Genomic DNA, 19,069 nt, shown 5'->3' on the forward strand with positions numbered 1-19,069 from the left:
GTTGTCTTCCTGTAAACCGCACCGGTAGAGGCGGGGGTCTTGCATTATTTTGGCGCAATTCATTAACTTGTCAGCTTATTGATTTTTCAAGTAACCATATTACTGTTGAAATTGTTGATAATGTTCTTGGTACTTGGAGACTTACTGGTTACTATGGATATCCTAATGGTGGTCGTAGAAATGCCGCTTGGAATCTTTTACGACAACTTTCAAATCAATTTACAGGTCCTTGGTGCATTTTTGGCAATTTTAATGACATTCTCGATGCGAGTGTGAAAAGGGGGCGCACCACTAGACCTCCATGGCTCATTAACGATTTCTGACAAGCTGTTCTTGACTCTGGTTTATCCGATGTTCCGATTGAAGGCAATCCTTTCAGATGGTTCAAAAGTCTTGGCACTCCACATGCCGTCGAAGAAAGGTTAGATCGTGCACTTGCCAATAGTTTGTGGTTTAATATTTTTCCAACTGCTTATGTCGAAACTTTGGTAGCTCCTGCTTCTGATCACTATCCTATATATATTATGCTTCTGCACCTCGGCCCCATACTTCTAAGCGCCACTTTCGTTATGAAAATGTGTGGCATCTTGAATCGGGCTTCAAGGAGCTTGTTACTAACTCTTGGCAGGATCACTCCACTCATACTATTATTCCAAAGCTTTCCTCATGCGCAAAAGACATGTTTGTATGGAAAAAAATCTCATTATCATAAATTAAAAAAATATATTGAAGATTGCAGTAAACAACTGCAGGAAACTCGGCTTGTTTCACCTGGTCAAGATCAAACTCGCATATTCGAATTAAGAAAACGAATGATGCGGCTGTTGTCCCAAGACGATGCATATTGGCGACAACGTGCAAAGACACATTGGTACAAGGATGGTGATAGAAACACAAAAAAATTTCATGCATGCGCTTCAGCTCAGAAGAAGGTAAATCACATTATTTCTCTTAACGATGATGCAGGTAATAAAATAACTAATGCACAAGGTTTGTGTGATGTCGCTCGAAATTATTTTGTGAATATTTTTCAGCAGCAAACAGGCGACTTTTCTCCTGTCATTGACATTATTAATTCTTGTGTTTCTGCTTTGGATAATGAAAAACTTACTGCTCCATTTACAAAAGCGGAATTTCGCATAGCTATTTTTTCGATGCACCCGGACAAATGTTCAGGTCCTTATGGATATAATCATGGCTTCTATCAACACTTTTGGAATTTATGTAGCGATGATATTTTTAAAGAATGTTGTGCTTGGTTAGAGACGGGGCAATTTCCTCCTAACTAGAATATTACTAACATTGCTCTGATTACGAAAGGTTCTTCGCAGGTCAGCATGCGAGATTGGCGCCTCATTGCTTTATGTAATGTTCTTCATAAAATTATTTCGAAGGTGTTAGCAAACAGGTTGAAGGAGGTATTGTCTCAATGTATATCCGACAATCAATCCGCTTTTGTCCCAGGAAGATCCATTTTAGATAATGCTATGGTAGCCATCGAGATGTTACATTTTATGAGAACCAAAACGCGCGGCGAGGACAGGTATGTTGTTTTAAAACTTGACATTAGTAAAGCATACGATCATATGGATTGGACATATCTGCGGGCGGTCATGACAAAAATGGGTTTTCATAGGCGTTGGATTCATTGGATGTCTATGTGTGTTGAATCGGTGGATTATTCTGTACTTGTCAATGGTGAATAGGTTGGCCCTATTATCCCGGGGTGTGGCCTTCGACAAGGGGATCCTCTTTCCCCGTACTTGTTTATTATCTGTGCCGAAGGTTTATCTTCACTCATTAGGGATGCGAAGTCCCGGGGTGTTCTTACGGGCACCAAAATTTGCCGTCAAGCTCCGTCTGTCTCTCATCTTTTATTTGCTGACGACTGTTTTCTCTTTTTTTAAAGCAGATGAGAATCAAGCAATTGTTATGAAAAATATCTTTTCTATTTATGAAACAGCGTCTGGTCAGGCTATTAGCTTACCAAAAAGTGAGATTTATTGTAGTAAAAATGTTCCGAACCTTCTCAAACAGAACATTACTGCTATCCTTGGAGTGCTAGTTGTGATGGGCACTGCTAAGTACCTTGGCTTACCGTCCATGATTGGCCGAGACCGTAATGCAACCTTTGCCTATATCAAAGATCGTGTGTGGAATAAAATTAATTCTTGGAGCGGCAAGTGTCTTTCTAAGGCAGGTCATGAGGTTATGATCAAATCTGTTTTGCAGGCAATTCCTTCTTATGTAATGAGTATCTTCCAGTTGCCAACTACTTTGATAAACTCAATTGAGAAGATGATGAATTCATTTTTGTGGGGCAATGGCAAAGCAACGCAGAGAGGTATTCATTGGATGAGTGGGGAAAAACTATCCGCACCAAAGATACATGGAGGTATGGGATTCAAAGACCTTTCCGCTTGTAATTTAGCTGTGTTAGGTAAGCAGTGATGGAAGTTTATTACTGAACCGGAGTCCCTAGTGGCCCGTATTTTTAAAGCACGTTATTTCCCCTTGGGTTCTATCTCACGGCTCAAATTGGCCACAACCCGAGCTATGTTTGGCGTAGTATCATGCGTGCTCGATTCCTAGTGCGAGGTGGCGCAAGATGGAGCATAGGTTCAGGTGCGTCTATTTCTATTCTTAATGAACCTTGGTTACATGATGGGGACTGCATTCGAAGTGATATCCCTGGAGCTCATTTTGTCCAAAATTTCTCTATTAATAGCTTGATGAATTTATATGATAAAAGCTGGAATGAACAGGTGATTCGACAGGTATTTAGCGTTGATATTGCTGACAAGATTTTACACACGCCCCTTATCCCACAGGTTGATACGGATAGAATTATATAGAAAGCTGAACGTCACGGACGTTACTCTGTTTGCAGCGCTTATAGGTTATGTGTGTCTGAACTTGTCGATTCTGCTTACCTTTGGCGGCCAGCGTATTGGACCGGCATTTGGAATCTTAAAGTCCCGCCAAAGGTTAAGAATTTAATCTGGCGTATCTATAGGGGCTGCCTTCCTACGAGGATTCGACTGTTAGACAAAGGTGTTACTTGTCCCACCAATTGTGCCAGTTGTGCATCTGATTACGAAGATATCACTCATGTATTTTTCTCTTGTCCATTTGCTATCCAGGTGTGGAATAGAACTGGTCTATGGAGTTCCATCAACATGCCCTTTCGACTACAGCATCATCTACAAATGCCATTTTTTATTTACTTGAAAACTTGTCGGTTGAATTTTCACAACGATTGACAACCGTTATGTGGAGCATTTGGAAACACCGCAACCTTCGAGTATGGGACGCTGTCACAGAAACAAGCTCTATGGTGGTTGAACGAGCTAGGAACATGGTTGTTGATTGGCAGCTAGCTAACACGCCGGCGGTTCTTGCATCTAATAGTCAACACTAGTCGCTACTACCCACTGAGGGGGGGACCTTCCACTTCGGCTCTCCCAAATGTCTGATTGTGGCAACCTCCTTTACCGGGTCGATATAAATGCAACATTGACGCCGCGTTCTCTTCCTCCCTCAACCGCACGGGTATTGGCATCTGTGTCCGTGATTCCTCAGGTACCTTTGTTTTGGCTAAAGTTGTGTCTCTATCGTGTGTTGTTTCAGCTGATGTAGGTGAAGCGTTTCGGTTGCACGCTGCATTACAATGGTTGAGTGATATGCAGTTTGATAGCGTGGACTTTGAAACGGATTCTAAATTATCTGCTGATGCTTTTCTTTCTGACAGGGACGACACATCCGAATTTGGCTGCATTATTTCTTCTTGTCGTTTGTTGTTTACTGCTTTATTTTCCAACTCTAGGGTGGAGTTTGTTAGGCGACAAGCCAACGAGGCTGCTCATGCTCTTGCAAGAGAAGCCATGTTACTAGCTAGTCCCGCCGTTTATTTTGAGATACCCAATTGTATTGAAACTATTATTATCAATGAAATGCTATAAGCATGTTTCCTTCAAAAAAAAGTCATATAAAATCAAAACATACCTAAGAAATAAATATATATATTTTTTTAATAGAACAAATAAATATATAGTAAATAGCATTATTGTGAATAATTTCTAAGGGTCTTGTTATCTTGTGCCCTTAGTGCACAAGTTAAGGAATCCAAAATTAGAAGTTTTTTATTTAAAAGATCAAAATTTTGACTTTAAAAAATTGAATAAGGTTGAATGCACAATTTTTAAGATCATTATTTCTATTTAAATTCCTTAACATGTGCCCCAAACATGTTGACATTAGCCAATTTCTAATAGTAAGTTTTTCAAATAAAAGACAAACTCCAACATGAATAGTTGCGTGTTTTTTTAGGACTATTACTTCTCCCACCCAGCTGCCTTCTCGCGCGTCCTGCAAAATTCCAAAAATACCCCTGGTCTGGATTACGTACTCCAGACCAGATTGTTAGTGTTTTTGGAAAATATAATCCGGACAAATACGCTATGAATATTTTGTGCCTTTCTTAGATGTCAAGGGTCTCTATTGACAGTTATACGACCCCCGGATAAGCTGCAATGCAATTTCAGGGGTCGTATGAGCGGTCAACAATGACCATGACACCACAAACACTCCTAAAAGCTACCTAAAAAACTTTAAAAAATTGAAGAAAATGTAAGAAAGAAGGTGAAGAAGAATGAAGGAAAATGTTGAAGATCCAAGCCTTTTTATAGCCTAAAACAAGTCCTAGGTCATTTGGAAGTCAAAGAAAACGTGTTTTTCATTCAAAACCGTCAAAAAAACGCGTTAAAACTCCACTAACCGGCCAAACCTTTGGTGAAACGGCACCGGCCAAAATTTTACTGAGTTTTTCCGGAATTTAAAATCCGGATAGCACGAAGTTGTTCCGGATTTTATAGTCTGAAATGCACCAGACCCTTTTATTTGGAGCATTTCTTGGCGAATGGCTTGGAAAAAAATAGAACGAAGGTACATAACATAAATAGAAGCAACATAAGACAAATAAACAGTAAAAAAAATGATAATAACAGAAATGATGAATCTTTTGGGAAGTTGTTTTCAAGAAGATTTATTTGAGTTAGATCCTGCTGCCTTGCCAAATGACATATTCATCTGGCACGCAGGAAGATCTAACTCATAGCAACCTCTTGATATTTTTGACTTATCTATGTATCAAGGAGGCATGAAGGAGTATCTATATATTTTTGACAGCATGCTGAGGATCTTCATCATGCAGTCAAATAGAGAGCTATCTATTTGCGACAGCATGAGAAAGATCCTCAGCTTAATGACCAAAATTTGCATGGTTTTCTTTGGTGTGTTTGTGTGTTTTGATGGTATTGAAGGTGAAAACCGGAGAGGATGTATTTATAGAGGTCCTTGGATGTTGTGGACCACATAAACTCTTGGTGCAATGTGGTCCATAGAAAAGAATCCTATGCTGAGGCATTTTGGATTTCGTTTTCCGGATTTCGTAATCCGAAAAGCATATCTATCTTTGGTTATTTTATCGATTAAATGAACATCTTTGACGTAAATTAAAACATAATGAAAGTTTAAATAATATATATATATATATATATATATATATTATTCAAAACATAATGCAACAACTTAATTCAACAACACATAACAAACATGCAATTAAAACAACATAAAACATGCGATTAATTAAAACATAACACATTATCACGGATCATCTAAACTAACGTCGTCAGGATGTTCCTTCTCTTCACTATCTTACATTCCCGGAGGATCCATACTTCTGCTACTTAGTTCACCGACCACCTTTTGGCACGATCAACTCCTACTAATGCTCATTCCGAGTTCTTACTTCTGAGTTCACACTTTCCGGTGCATCTTCATCACATACTTCGTTCCTCCAGGATCCTATTCAGCTCTCAGGCATCCGTTCTAATCGTTGAATGTTAAATTGAGTTGATCAGGCTCAACTAACATCAACCACTAGAACATTTACCCGGAACCCAATGGTCCCACTACATTTGTTGTAACTTAATGACCCAAGGCACGATCTGAATCGACCTGCTCTGATACCAAATGTAACACCCATACTAGACGTATCTAGAAAGTCTAGAATGTGTATTAGTTTAGTACTGGATACATTAAAAATTTACAACAATACAACTACGAATGAATATATATACAACCAAATGCGTTCGTACATAATAATACAACTCAACTTTTCTAAAGTATATTAGATGCATCCTTGAATATCCACATCGTCCTGCAGCGGTACGAACGAACACTTGTCGCAACATCCATTCGGCTACTAGCTTGCTAACCCAACCTGTTTATCTGAAACAAATAAGGATTGGGATGAGACATAATGTCTCAGTGAGTTCCGCCTAATCCTAGGCTATAGGTGACCTCAGGGGAAACCTACGGTCACCACGTGTCTAAAATACAACCTGCCGGTTGATTATACGTGTGTGGGGACATGCTTTCTTAGACGGTCGTGCATACTAGGGCCGTCGTAATATTCTTAACTTGTTATAGGCTTCTCTTCTATACGTGTCATGGCGGTGAAGGGGAAACTAAAACCGCATTGCCAAGAATACACTCTTTGCATCAAGGCTCTCATATACCTATATCATGACACGATTCTAAACCGGACGATTAGGGGAAACCTAAGATCGTCATCGTCATATCTTTGTATACTTGCTTCTACTTGCTTAATATGTTGTATCTACAACATCTCATCTCTTATCACAATAGTGATTCTTGCTATCTTACTACTTCTTGACGAACTACGCCAAGTCTCTACTTGTTCTTGATGATCTACGTCAAGGCTCTATGACATAACATAAACATGTATGGACAATATGCAGAGTTAGCTTCATTGATTATGTTAGCGTGTAACAAACAATTATCTTGAATTCATTTTATGGATTAGTCCCGAGTGGTTTAACCCCGGAAGACAATCCCTTACTACCGGTGAAATGCTTAGCAAGAGCGCACCGGATTCCCTTAGTGAACGTGCGGGTCCCTTACGGCTTACCCCATTCCCCTTGGAGAACCTTTTGTACCCAACCTTGGAAGGTATACAAAAGACACGACACCTTAACTTAGTGAAATGCGGCTCCCTTGCGGCTTAACCATTCCCCTTGGGGAACCCCTTGAATCCAATTTGGATAACAAGAGACATGACACTCTTTCTTTCTTAAAAGTCTTAGTCTTATGCATGAAAATTAACTTAAACATGCTAACTCTTTACCTCGGATCCTTAGACGATCCCACTAGAGGTAACTTTATGCTTGCTCAACTTACTTTGTGAATGGATATAAAATCAATTCACGTCTTGCCATACTCGTATGGCACTCTAATTTCTATACAAAGAGAATACTCTATATCACTTCGCATCTAATCAAGCATACTACTCATGCCTAGCATTCTATTCTTTACTAACTATTCTAGTTCTTGACAAGCTATGTCAAGGCTCTACTTTCATCCCATGTCTAGTTCTTTGCTACCCGAGTAATTCGGCTAATCTCTCTTGAATCACTCTTGCCATTCATGTTAAGATTGCCATGATTTTCTTCCAAGAATCGCTTGATGTTATGTGCATTGCCTAGATGATGTTTTGGGGTTAAAAAGTTATAAAACGTCGAAAGAAAGACTCCTGAATGCCCCACGGACCCCAGGATGGACCAACAGGCCAAAAGCTTGTTGGCCAAACCAGAGGGCTGCGCTAATAGCGCCCCTAGAGCGTGGGTCATCTGAAGAATTTCGCTATTAGCGTAGATTTCGCTAATAGCGTAGTTCTTCGGGTCTATGGTACCAAATTTCCAATTTTTGACCCAAAACTCAATCTAATGGTTCCTGCAATGCATCAGAACATCCAGCAACATATATATACTTTATAAAACAACTTTCATAGCAATATTAACATGTACAAAGCAAGATCAAAGCTAGGGTACTAAAACTCATATTTCTCTAATCTTAACAAAAATCATGTTTTGCTTGCAATTAAACACAAAATCCCAAAGGTGGGTTCTATCTAAGAACTCACCTAATGATTAGCACTTGATCTTCAAGCTTCAAGCATCAACCCTAACTTCCTCTTCATTCTTGATCTTTAGCCCTTTCCTCCAAACCATGCTTTAATCTCTTCCTCCACTTGTTTCTTGCTTGATAAGCTGCCTTAATCCTTGCTTGATCATGATTTGGAAGAAGATTGGATGTCTTAGAGAGGAGAGGGAGGCGAAATTCTAGAGAGAAGGAGGAGAGAAAGGTTTTCCCAAAAACCTAGAGAGAGAAAGTGTGGGTAGAAATGAAGGAAAATGGCCCTTGTGGCCTTATATAGTCGCTCGCGACGTTTTACCACTTTGCCCTTCACCTTAGTCGTGTTTATCTGACACTAACACTTAAGCCCATGCTTGACTGATATTACTCATTAATATCTTTCGTTGTACTTAACATTCTTCACCAAAATCTCTTTCCATGAATCTTAGTCCACTGATACATTTAACAGATGAAATTTCCCATTAGCTGACGAGCGGGATGTTACACTCTACCCCCCTTAAAAAAATTTCGTCCTCGATATTTAGAATTCATCTACCAACCATCGCAACAAAAATCTGATTCCTTTGGTTTCTACTATACAATATCTGATCAAAACCACTCTAGGGAAGTTGAAGGATACTTTTCTCAACAAAGCATGTAATTCTTCCTCTTTCTTATTCTGCATATAATTGAATATGGTCTCTTCAATCTTACTATCTTTATAAAAATTACCGAACTGTCTTAAAACATCGTGTTTGAACCACGCTCTTTCTACAAGTGGACTGACTGTCCTGAATCCATAATTTATCTACTGAGCATAACCATGCATCTAGGTAACCTTTCATTATCTAAAAACACTCAGGATTTGCCTTTAAACTGGGGTTCTACAGATATCCAGGTTTGCCCTGCAGTGTTTACTTCTATCTAACACATCCTATCATGCATACATCTTATCACGCACACATAATCTTTCTTACCGCACATTGCGATTTATGCTTCTTACTGTTGCTACTTATCTTAATGATTCAGCAAATCTATCATCTCCTTTCGGAGTCTTAAGAAACCTTTCTATCTCTCACAGTCTCCTTGCACCCGAATCCAGGGGTAACTTATCTAACTTGGCATGAAGAAGCGAAATCAATTACTCTGATTCATCTGACAATCTATTAGCCTGTCTGACGGTTCATATGCTCTTGAAACTTTCTAGTAAGTCCATTTGCACTTGCACTTGAACATTCTTAACTAAATTCCGTGCATCCCGCATGCTATTGATATCACACGGACACCGCCGCTTTTACATGAACCTTATTTTCCATAGTAATTGCATACTTCTCATATACCGCTCCTTGTTAGTTAATAACGATACTCGTTCTAGCATTTTGCTTCTAGAAATCTCTAAATTTTGGTACATAGGTTCTTGGAACGAACAATTTCTTGACTAAAAGAAAATATCATTTTAAAACTGAGTCTATACTAGTACTGCAGAACCTCAGGACGAGTCTCTATATCTGAAAAAGGTTTTACGACTCTCCTTCACACTTGCCTCTAGCGAGTTGGTCCTGAAGTCTGTACGTCTTAAGTGAGCTTACTCGCTTTCGACGTATCTCATCAGTTTTAACAATGTGAAATTTCATGTTTTTAAAATAAACATCGTTCCCAAGTTCCTCAATACCAATCGTAACTTTAAAAGTTATAAAATCGTGGCTTGACACCATTCTAGAAAGTACCGTTATCACCTGTTATACCCTAATTTTGGACCAAAAAATACTAGCTCAATTCTTCTTTTCTTGCATTTTAAGTCATTTGAAATTATCTCTGATCAATTGCATCTTTCTCTGCATTTTATTTCAATGTTATTTGCAAAAATTCATGAAAAAGGGTATTTTGGTCATTTCCTGCATTCAAATTCACTTTAGTCCTTAAAAATTGTTTGAGTCTTTTCAAATGGTTTGAATAAATCTTTATTTCAATTCCATGTCAAAATCCATTTCAAAAATTGCATTTGAAGTCATTTTTAGTCAGTTTAGCCCCTAGGGGCATTTTAGTCTTTTCATGTGTTAAAACTCTGTTTAATTTCTAAAAATTGTCTCTGAGTCTTTTCAATTTGTCTGAATAAGTTCTTGCTTTAATTCCTCGTTAAAAACCATTTTAAAATTGCATCTGAGACGTTTTGAGTCATTTTAGTCCCCAGGGGCATTTTGGTCATTTCACACGAAATTTCGATACTTTAAAGTACCTCATTTAAGTAGTTGGTTCTTTTTAGTCCGTTTTGTCATTTTTAATCGTTTCACTTTACGTTATTTTCCATTTTACCAATTTTAATTCAATTTTTTTTTTCTTTTCAATTTAGTCCTAAAATTGTTACTAATTGCATTTTAGCCCTTAAAGTTTTGGTATTTGCATTTTGGTCCTTTTAGTTTGTTATTTTTGCAGGTCAAAGTTGGTCAAAGTTTGTTACAAGTCCAGTGCCACATGGCATCAGCAGATTGGTCCAGTCATCATACACATCAACTATAAATAGCCCAGTCACAGGCCAAGTCACATAGATCCATTCATTCTGTTACACATCATCACAAACACATTTCATTTTCTCTCTCTCCACAAAAACAGATCAAAAACCATAAAATCTGAAGAACACGATGAAGAACTTCATCATCCTCAAACCCTAACCGAATCAAATCATCACAGAATCCTTCAATCCTCACCAAATTCAACATCACAGAATCATCACAAACATCAAAACTCCTTTCAATTTCACAAAAACCAGTTCGAATTTACAAAAAGGGGAAAACTCTCAGAGATTTCAAAGAATCATCATCATTGAGCTTTACCTTCGCAATTCAAACGCAGAATTATCATCAACGACGATGAATCCAACGTGATCACGAAGGATTTGGGGAGAAGAGAAAAAGAAAGATCGAATTCGAAGTTGAATCAGAGAAGAAGAAAAATTCGAAGCTCATCAGAAGAGGAACAACTGAAGAGCTCACGTTTTCTTTCGTTTGTCTCACCTCCGACCTAGATACAGGTATCAGATTCTTCTTCCTTTTCCTTTTGTTTTTTCTTCGTAAATCTAAGATGCTTGCTTCGTATGTGTGCTTGTTGCTGCAAATCAACGTAGATCGGAGCGTTTTAGAAGCTTTTCTTCAAGGAATCCTTTAAAAAAGAGTTAACAAAAAAAAACATCAAAGCCGTGAAAGAAATTCCCTGATCTACGTTGATTCAAGAATCTTTTTGGAAAACTAGTGTTGGAATCAAAAAGAGGAGAGGAAGAGCTTTAGGAATATGTAATTAGGTTTCGAATCGGAATAGTTTGAAGCTCCGACGCGGCGGCGCCACCACCGGCCGCCACGTCAGAGAAGGGAAGAAGATGATCGGATTGTAGGTCGGAGAAGAGAGTCATTTGCAGACTCTCTCTCTCTCTCTAGGATGTTTTAGAGAGAGGGTTGGCTTGTGTTTATGAGGTTTTTCTTCATGCTTCTTCTTTATATACTCTCATGTATCCTACGCGCGCGCGTGTGCTATGCTTCCCCATTCCCTCGCCTTTACAACCGTTGATTTCGTTGCTGGATGATGTGTGCGGTCATGATGTGTTGTTTCCATGTACCTACTTGCTCTTGTCATGTGCCACGCGCCCTCAACCCTTGGATCTAGGGTTTGAGAAGGAACTGGGTTGATCTGAGGGCAGTAAAGCAGTTGGATCACCCAAACCCAACTCAAACCTTTGGGCTTGGGCCTGTGTTTGCTGAATTTCGTTTTCTTGCTAGTTTCTTGCTATGTTACACACTGTTTTGCTGAATCTTACCCCTGCATGCTTTAAAACTTTGCTAAAAATTCTAGGAAAAATTCCTATGATTTTTTTATATTTTTTGATCAATCTTGATATGTTGCATGTCAAGTTTGATCAAGAAATATTGGAAAATTATTTTGCTTTGGTTTATTTCCTTTCTTTTTAAATTTTGTTGAAAATCTTGAAAAAACTTTTAAAAATCCTGTGAATTGTATGGCATATTTGTTGAATGATTTAGGATTGTTTCTCGATCATTTTGTATGCTGAAAATTGTTAGAGAAAATACATGGAGAAATTGTTTGAATTTTGTGTAGTTTTTGTTCAATTTTGTAAAGTTTTTTTTGCATGTTTTAATTCTAATTGTTTGGTTCATAATAATGGTGGTTTGTTGAATGATTTTGGAATATTGTTTGGTGATTGATTTAGTGTTTTGGTGCTGGTTTGTGATGTGTGATGATTGATTCCTTATATGGCAAGTTACTTGATTCTTTAACATGTGAATTAGTGTAAAATAGGCTTAATAAGAATGCCATAGTCCTTGACTTGTGTTTCTCATAACTCTCACATTGGGGCTGAACATAAAACCCTTTGAAAAATGTCAAAATGTGAGGGTTATGGGTCTCTTGCTTGCTTTGGAATTTTGGCACTTTTTCTTGCCATTTTACTATGCTATTATGCCTTATCTCTTTGCCAATTTTTTCTACTATACTATGCCTTTTATCACTAACCACTTTACTTCATATTTCATGCATTCCATGAGCATTTCATCCTTCATCTTATATTCTTGGTCCTTATCTTTCTCACATTTTAAAATTCATGCAAAATTTAGAATGTAAAGCCTAGGAATTCTTGTACTTTACTTTTATGCAATTTAAATTTCTTGCAAGATCATAGAATGTATCTAGGCCAATGATGTAAAGGACAATGGACTCTAATGATGTACACCGACACAAGCACCGACACATGCACACACATCACATAGGTATCTTTAGATATATACTTAGGGTATGCATGTTTAGATGTATGTTTAGGATTCAATGTTTAGATGAATGCCTAGGATTTACACTTAGAAAAAATCATTTTCCAAACAATACGAACAATATCACTCAAATCATTTTTCTAAATAAACCTTGGGATCAAAACCCCATTGTATTTTCCTTTTCTTTTCTTAAATAAAATTTTAATGAATCTTAATAAAGCTTAGACTTTCTTTTGCAAAATAACTAATTCAACTTCACAATTTCACAATCTTATGCCCTTGAGGCCTCTCTCTCTCATTCTTCAAAATTCCAATTTTTAAACTTAAAATCAACCAACAAAAACAAAACATTTTTGGAAGAGAACTACGGTGGATTTGATCCCTTAATCGGGTACGTAGGCAAGGAACCAATATTCCTTCAATTCAAATAAAATAAAAATTCAAACATCTTCTTCTCCCTCCAATTCTTCACTTAGTAAACTCTTAGATGAAAATATCATTCTTCAAATAGCATTTAAAAATAAAGCGCGCGCGTAGAAAGTAAAGACGGTTCCTATAGGTTACTATAGTCGTTATGGGTGCCTAACACCTTCCCGTAGCGAAAACAACTCCCGGACCTCGATTCTCAAGGGTTTTGCTTATTTTCTCCCTTCCCAAGAAAAAATGAGATATCACCGGTTAAAAAGGTTCAAACGTAATCAATGTTTGACACCCGAAAACCAAGATAAAACATCACCTAACAAGTATGGTATAAAATGATATGCGCTTCTCCGTGCATATCTCATGAATCGTATTCTTTTATCACATCACAATTTCCTTTCTGTCTAACCAATAGCTCTTCTACGCATACGACATCACCAAAAAGGCAACCCGATTAATCCATCTGTGTAACTCTAGTCTTTCTCATCTTACCTGAGTGAAGATGCTTTCTTTAAACTTTTACTTTAATCATTACTAGCTGCATAAGCATCTATACTTACTTAACATAACGAGAACTCCTCGCTTTCCACATAATACTTCCCACTGAAATGGTATTTCTATCTCGAACATTTTTCACAAAGATTCTTACTACAAAATTCCATGTTCCAAGGCTACTGTTCGCAACTTAAGTAATTAACTTCCGTTGCGCTACTCTGATTCCCACCGGTTGGCTTCAACCAATACTCTGATCCGTTGAGACGAGTGAACTTTATTCTTCTTCTATCCCTACATTATTATCTGCTCGAACTCTGCTCGATACTTCTATGTTGCATGCTACTCTGCAACCTCGCTCTACTCCTTGCTGGTAAGATTGAATCTCAAGGAAACTTACCTCTGGACATACCAATGTCATACTTATTCTTATTCCTGAGCAACTTAACTCAAGGAGCACATCTTTGCAATTACATAACTACTATTCCATGAAACGCTCTTACAACCTCCCGTGGTAGACTAATCTTGCATTCAGACATACTTCCTTATGCATCTAACATTGTAGCTTCGTATCTCGCATACTATGTTTTGCTCAATCCTTCCTATGCTTGCTCGTTAATTTTTCTTTCTAATAAAATTTCGTAAATTAGCACACGGGTCATTGACGTTGATGATTTACAACTATATATATGAAACATATACTGAATCTAGGTCCCAGTCGTTACTCTAAAATCCCAGGACGAGTTGATAACACGTATGTGTCATCAAATCTTAGTCCTAGTGAGTTTAGCCCAAACTACGCGAGTCGTAACATACCGGTACCTACAAAATTTCATTTTGAATTTCAAAAATGTCAACTTCAATCACCCATATGCGTATGTCTTTCTAAAATCATGTAAATTTTACAACTTAGCATCCTAACGAGCCTTCGCAAGTTCATCAAGCAAAACATAGATTCGAGGGGTACTCTTAACTCTGCGAAATCCAAAATCCTCGTGATTTCATATGACTTTGCACCATTTAACTTCTTGCTTCATGATTTCACATCTGTGACTTCCATTCTAGATACTGGTGCCTCTAAACTCTTGGTCCAAACTCATTCTTATTTCTTGACACATTAACTTCCAAAGTCACGTTAAACCGAATCGATTTTCGTTGATGGTTGTCCATGCCTTTTTCCCTTTTGAAAACTTTAGGATATGATATGCATTCGTCACTTGTTGTTATAAAGGTTTTTGTCGCATAACAGTTTGTGAAAACAACTCCCCGAGTCACTGCAAATCCTGGAGACAAACTGACAGCTTTCGGAAACCAAAAACTTTTCCCCAGATTCGTTATCGGCGAGTTTCTTCAGCTTAATTTTCCAAAAAACATTCTTTGCACAAAAATTCTTATTTCTCAAGTAACCTAATGCACATCATTCTTTCCTAGCATCATAAAATATTCTATAACATATGCATGGCACACACATCAAGCTATTTCGATGCAATTCTCGGCACGTCGGAAATTAATGCTTCAGTCCTGATAACATAAAACTTTCACTGAATCCTTTTCTACTATGAGTAGCTTACTTCTCTGCGTTGTCGCTTAACGTAGCTTCCCGAACACTAGAACCTTGTTCACTTTGAACATTCAAGTCCATAACTTCAATAACATAACACTAATCCTGAGAGTCCACTAATTCCGTCAACATACGTCGACTGCTCACTATCTTGTAGCCTTACAATTACTTTCCGGAATACAATTCCGTTCCAACTACGACCCTTACTGAAGCTTCAGGTCCTGCTAAGATATTTCTGTATTCTTCACTTACGGGTATACGAAGTTTCATTAACAACTTACCCAACGTCGTCAGGATGTTCCTTCTCTTCACTATCTTACATTCCCGGAGGATCCATACTTCTGCTACTTAGTTCACCGACCACCTTTTGGCACGATCAACTCTTACTAATGCTCAGTCCGAGTTCTTACTTCTGAGTTCACACTTTTCGGTGCATCTTCATCACATACTTCATTCCTCCAGGGTCCTATTCAGCTCTCAGGCATCCGTTCTAATCGTTGAATGTTAAATTGAGTTGATCAGGCTCAACTAACATCAACCACTAGAACATTTACCTGGAACCCAATGGTCCCACTACATTTGTTGTAACTTAATGACCCAAGGCACAATCTGAATCGACCTGCTCTGATACCAAATGTAACACCCATACTAGACGTATCTAGAAAGTCTAGCATGTGTATTAGTTTAGTACTGGATACATTAAAAATTTACAACAATACAACTACGAATGAATATATATACAACCAAATGCGTTCGTACATAATAATACAACTCAACTTTTCTAAAGTATATTAGATGCATCCTTGAATATCCACATCGTCCTGCAGCGGTACGAACGAACACTTGTCGCAACATCCATTCGGCTACTAGCTTGCTAATCCAACCTGTTTATCTGAAACAAATAAGGATTGGGATGAGACATAATGTCTCAGTGAGTTCCGCCTAATCCTAGGCTATAGGTGACCTCAGGGGAAACCTACGGTCACCACGTGTCTAAAATACAACCTGCCGGTTGATTATACGTGTGTGGGGACATGCTTTCTTAGACGGTCGTGCATACTAGGGCCGTCGTAATATTCTTAACTTGTTATAGGCTTCTCTTCTATACGTGTCATGGCGGTGAAGGGGAAACTAAAACCGCATTGCCAAGAATACACTCTTTGCATCAAGGCTCTCATATACCTATATCATGACACAATTCAAAACCGGACGATTAGGGGAAACCTAAGATCGTCATCGGCATATCTTTCTATACTTGCTTCTACTTGCTTAATATGTTGTATCTACAACATATCATCTCTTATCACAATAGTGATTCTTGCTATCTTACTACTTCTTGACGAACTACGCCAAGTCTCTACTTGTTCTTGACGATCTACGTCAAGGCTCTATGACATAACATAAACATGTATGGACAATATGCATAGTTAGCTTCATTGATTATGTTAGCGTGTAATAAACAATTATCTTGAATTCATTTTATGGATTAGTCCCGAGTGGAGTAACCCCGGAAGATAATCCCTTACTACCGGTGAAATGCTTAGCAAGAGCGCACCGGACTCCCTTAGTGAACGTGCGGGTCCCTTACGGCTTACCCCATTCCCCTTGGAGAACCTTTTGTACCCAACCTTGGAAGGTATACAAAAGACACGACACCTTAACTTAGTGAAATGCGGCTCCCTTGCGGCTTAACCATTCCCCTTGGGGAACCCCTTGAATCCAATTTGGATAACAAGAGACATGACACTCTTTCTTTCTTAAAAGTCTTAGTCTTATGCATGAAAATTAACTTAAACATGCTAACTCTTTACCTCGGATCCCTAGACGATCCCACTAGAGGTAACTTTATGCTTGCTCAACTTACTTTGTGAATGGATATAAAATCAATTCACGTCTTGCCATACTCGTATGGCACTCTAATTTCTATACGAAGAGAATACTCTATATCACTTCGCATCTAATCAAGCATACTACTCATGCCTAGCATTCTATTCTTTACTAACTATTCTAGTTCTTGACAAGCTATGTCAAGGCTCTACTTTCATCCCATGCCTAGTTCTTTGCTACCCGAGTAATTCGGCTAATCTCTCTTGAATCACTCTTTCCATTCATGTTAAGATTGCCATGATTTTCTTCCAAGAATCGCTTGATGTTATGTGCATTGCCTAGATGATGTTTTGGGGTTAAAAAGTTATAAAACGTCGAAAGAAAGACTCCGGAATGCCCCACGGACCCCAGGATGGACCAACAGGCCAAAAGCTTGTTGGCCAAACCAGAGGGCTGCGCTAATAGCGCCCCTAGAGCGTGGGTCATCTGAAGAATTTCGCTATTAGCGTAGATTTCGCTAATAGCGTAGTTCTTCGGGTCTGTGGTACCAAATTTCCAATTTTTGACCCAAAACTCAATCTAATGGTTCCTGCAATGCATCAGAACATCCAGCAACATATATATACTTTATAAAACAACTTTCATAGCAATATTAACATGTACAAAGCAAGATCAAGGCTAGGGTACTAAAACTCATATTTCTCTAATCTTAACAAAAATCATGTTTTGCTTGCAATTAAACACAAAATCCCAAAGGTGGGTTCTATCTAAGAACTCACCTAATGATTAGCACTTGATCTTCAAGCTTCAAGCATCAACCCTAACTTCCTCTTCATTCTTGATCTTTAGCCCTTTCCTCCAAACCATGCTTTAATCTCTTCCTCCACTTGTTTCTTGCTTGATAAGCTGCCTTAATCCTTGCTTGATCATGATTTGGAAGAAGATTGGATGTCTTAGAGAGGAGAGGGAGGCGAAATTCTAGAGAGAAGGAGGAGAGAAAGGTTTTCCCAAAAACCTAGAGAGAGAAAGTGTGGGTAGAAATGAAGGAAAATGGCCCTTGTGACCTTATATAGTCGCTCGCGATGTTTTACCACTTTGCCCTTCGCCTTAGTCGTGTTTATCTGACACTGACACTTAAGCCCATGCTTGACTGATATTACTCATTAATATCTTTCGTTGTACTTAACATTCTTCACCAAAATCTCTTTCCATGAATCTTAGTCCTCTGATACATTTAACATATGAAATTTCCCATTAGCTGACGAGCGGGATGTTACATAGCCCATACCTAGGGTCTATGTTTCGCAACAACATCAAAGGTGCAACTTTTTTTACCTTTAAAATATGTGGGGGGTACTTCCATGAGCAATTGAGTTTAAGAATTCATGTTGATATAAGTTATGAGTATCCCCTTCAACCTCGTCATATGACAACAAATTATGTTCTTCTCCTGGAAACTAATTGATAATTAAAGTCCAATCTTTAACATTATTTTTGCTCAAGTTTGTTACTAATATTTTTTTTAGAGGATTTAAAGTCCAATCTTTAACATTATATTTTGCTCACGTTTGTTACTAATCTTTTTTCAGAGGATTTAAAGTCCAATCTTTAACATTATTTTTTGCTCACGTTTGTTACTAATCTTTTTTTAGAGTATTTAAAGTTCAATCTTTAACATTATTTTTTGTTCACGTTTGTTGCTAATCTTTTTTTTTAGAGGATTTATAGTCTAATCTTTAACAATATTTTTTGCTCACGTTTGTTACTAATATTTTTTTAGAGGCTTTAAAGTTTAATCTTTAACAATATTTTTTGCTCACGTTTGTTACTAATATTTTTTTAGAGGATTTATAGTCCAATCTTTAACATTATTTTTAACTCACGTTTGTTACTAATATTTTGTTTTTTAGAGGATTTAAAGTCCAATCTTTACCATTATTTTTTTGCTCACGTTTGTTATAATTGATCAAAGACTAAGGAAGAGTAACTTATATTAATAAAA

Source organism: Medicago sativa, chromosome 5 (genome assembly GCF_051527215.1).
Source record: "Medicago sativa cultivar Bolivia chromosome 5, Bolivia_mono, whole genome shotgun sequence".
Lineage (NCBI taxonomy): Eukaryota > Viridiplantae > Streptophyta > Magnoliopsida > Fabales > Fabaceae > Medicago > Medicago sativa.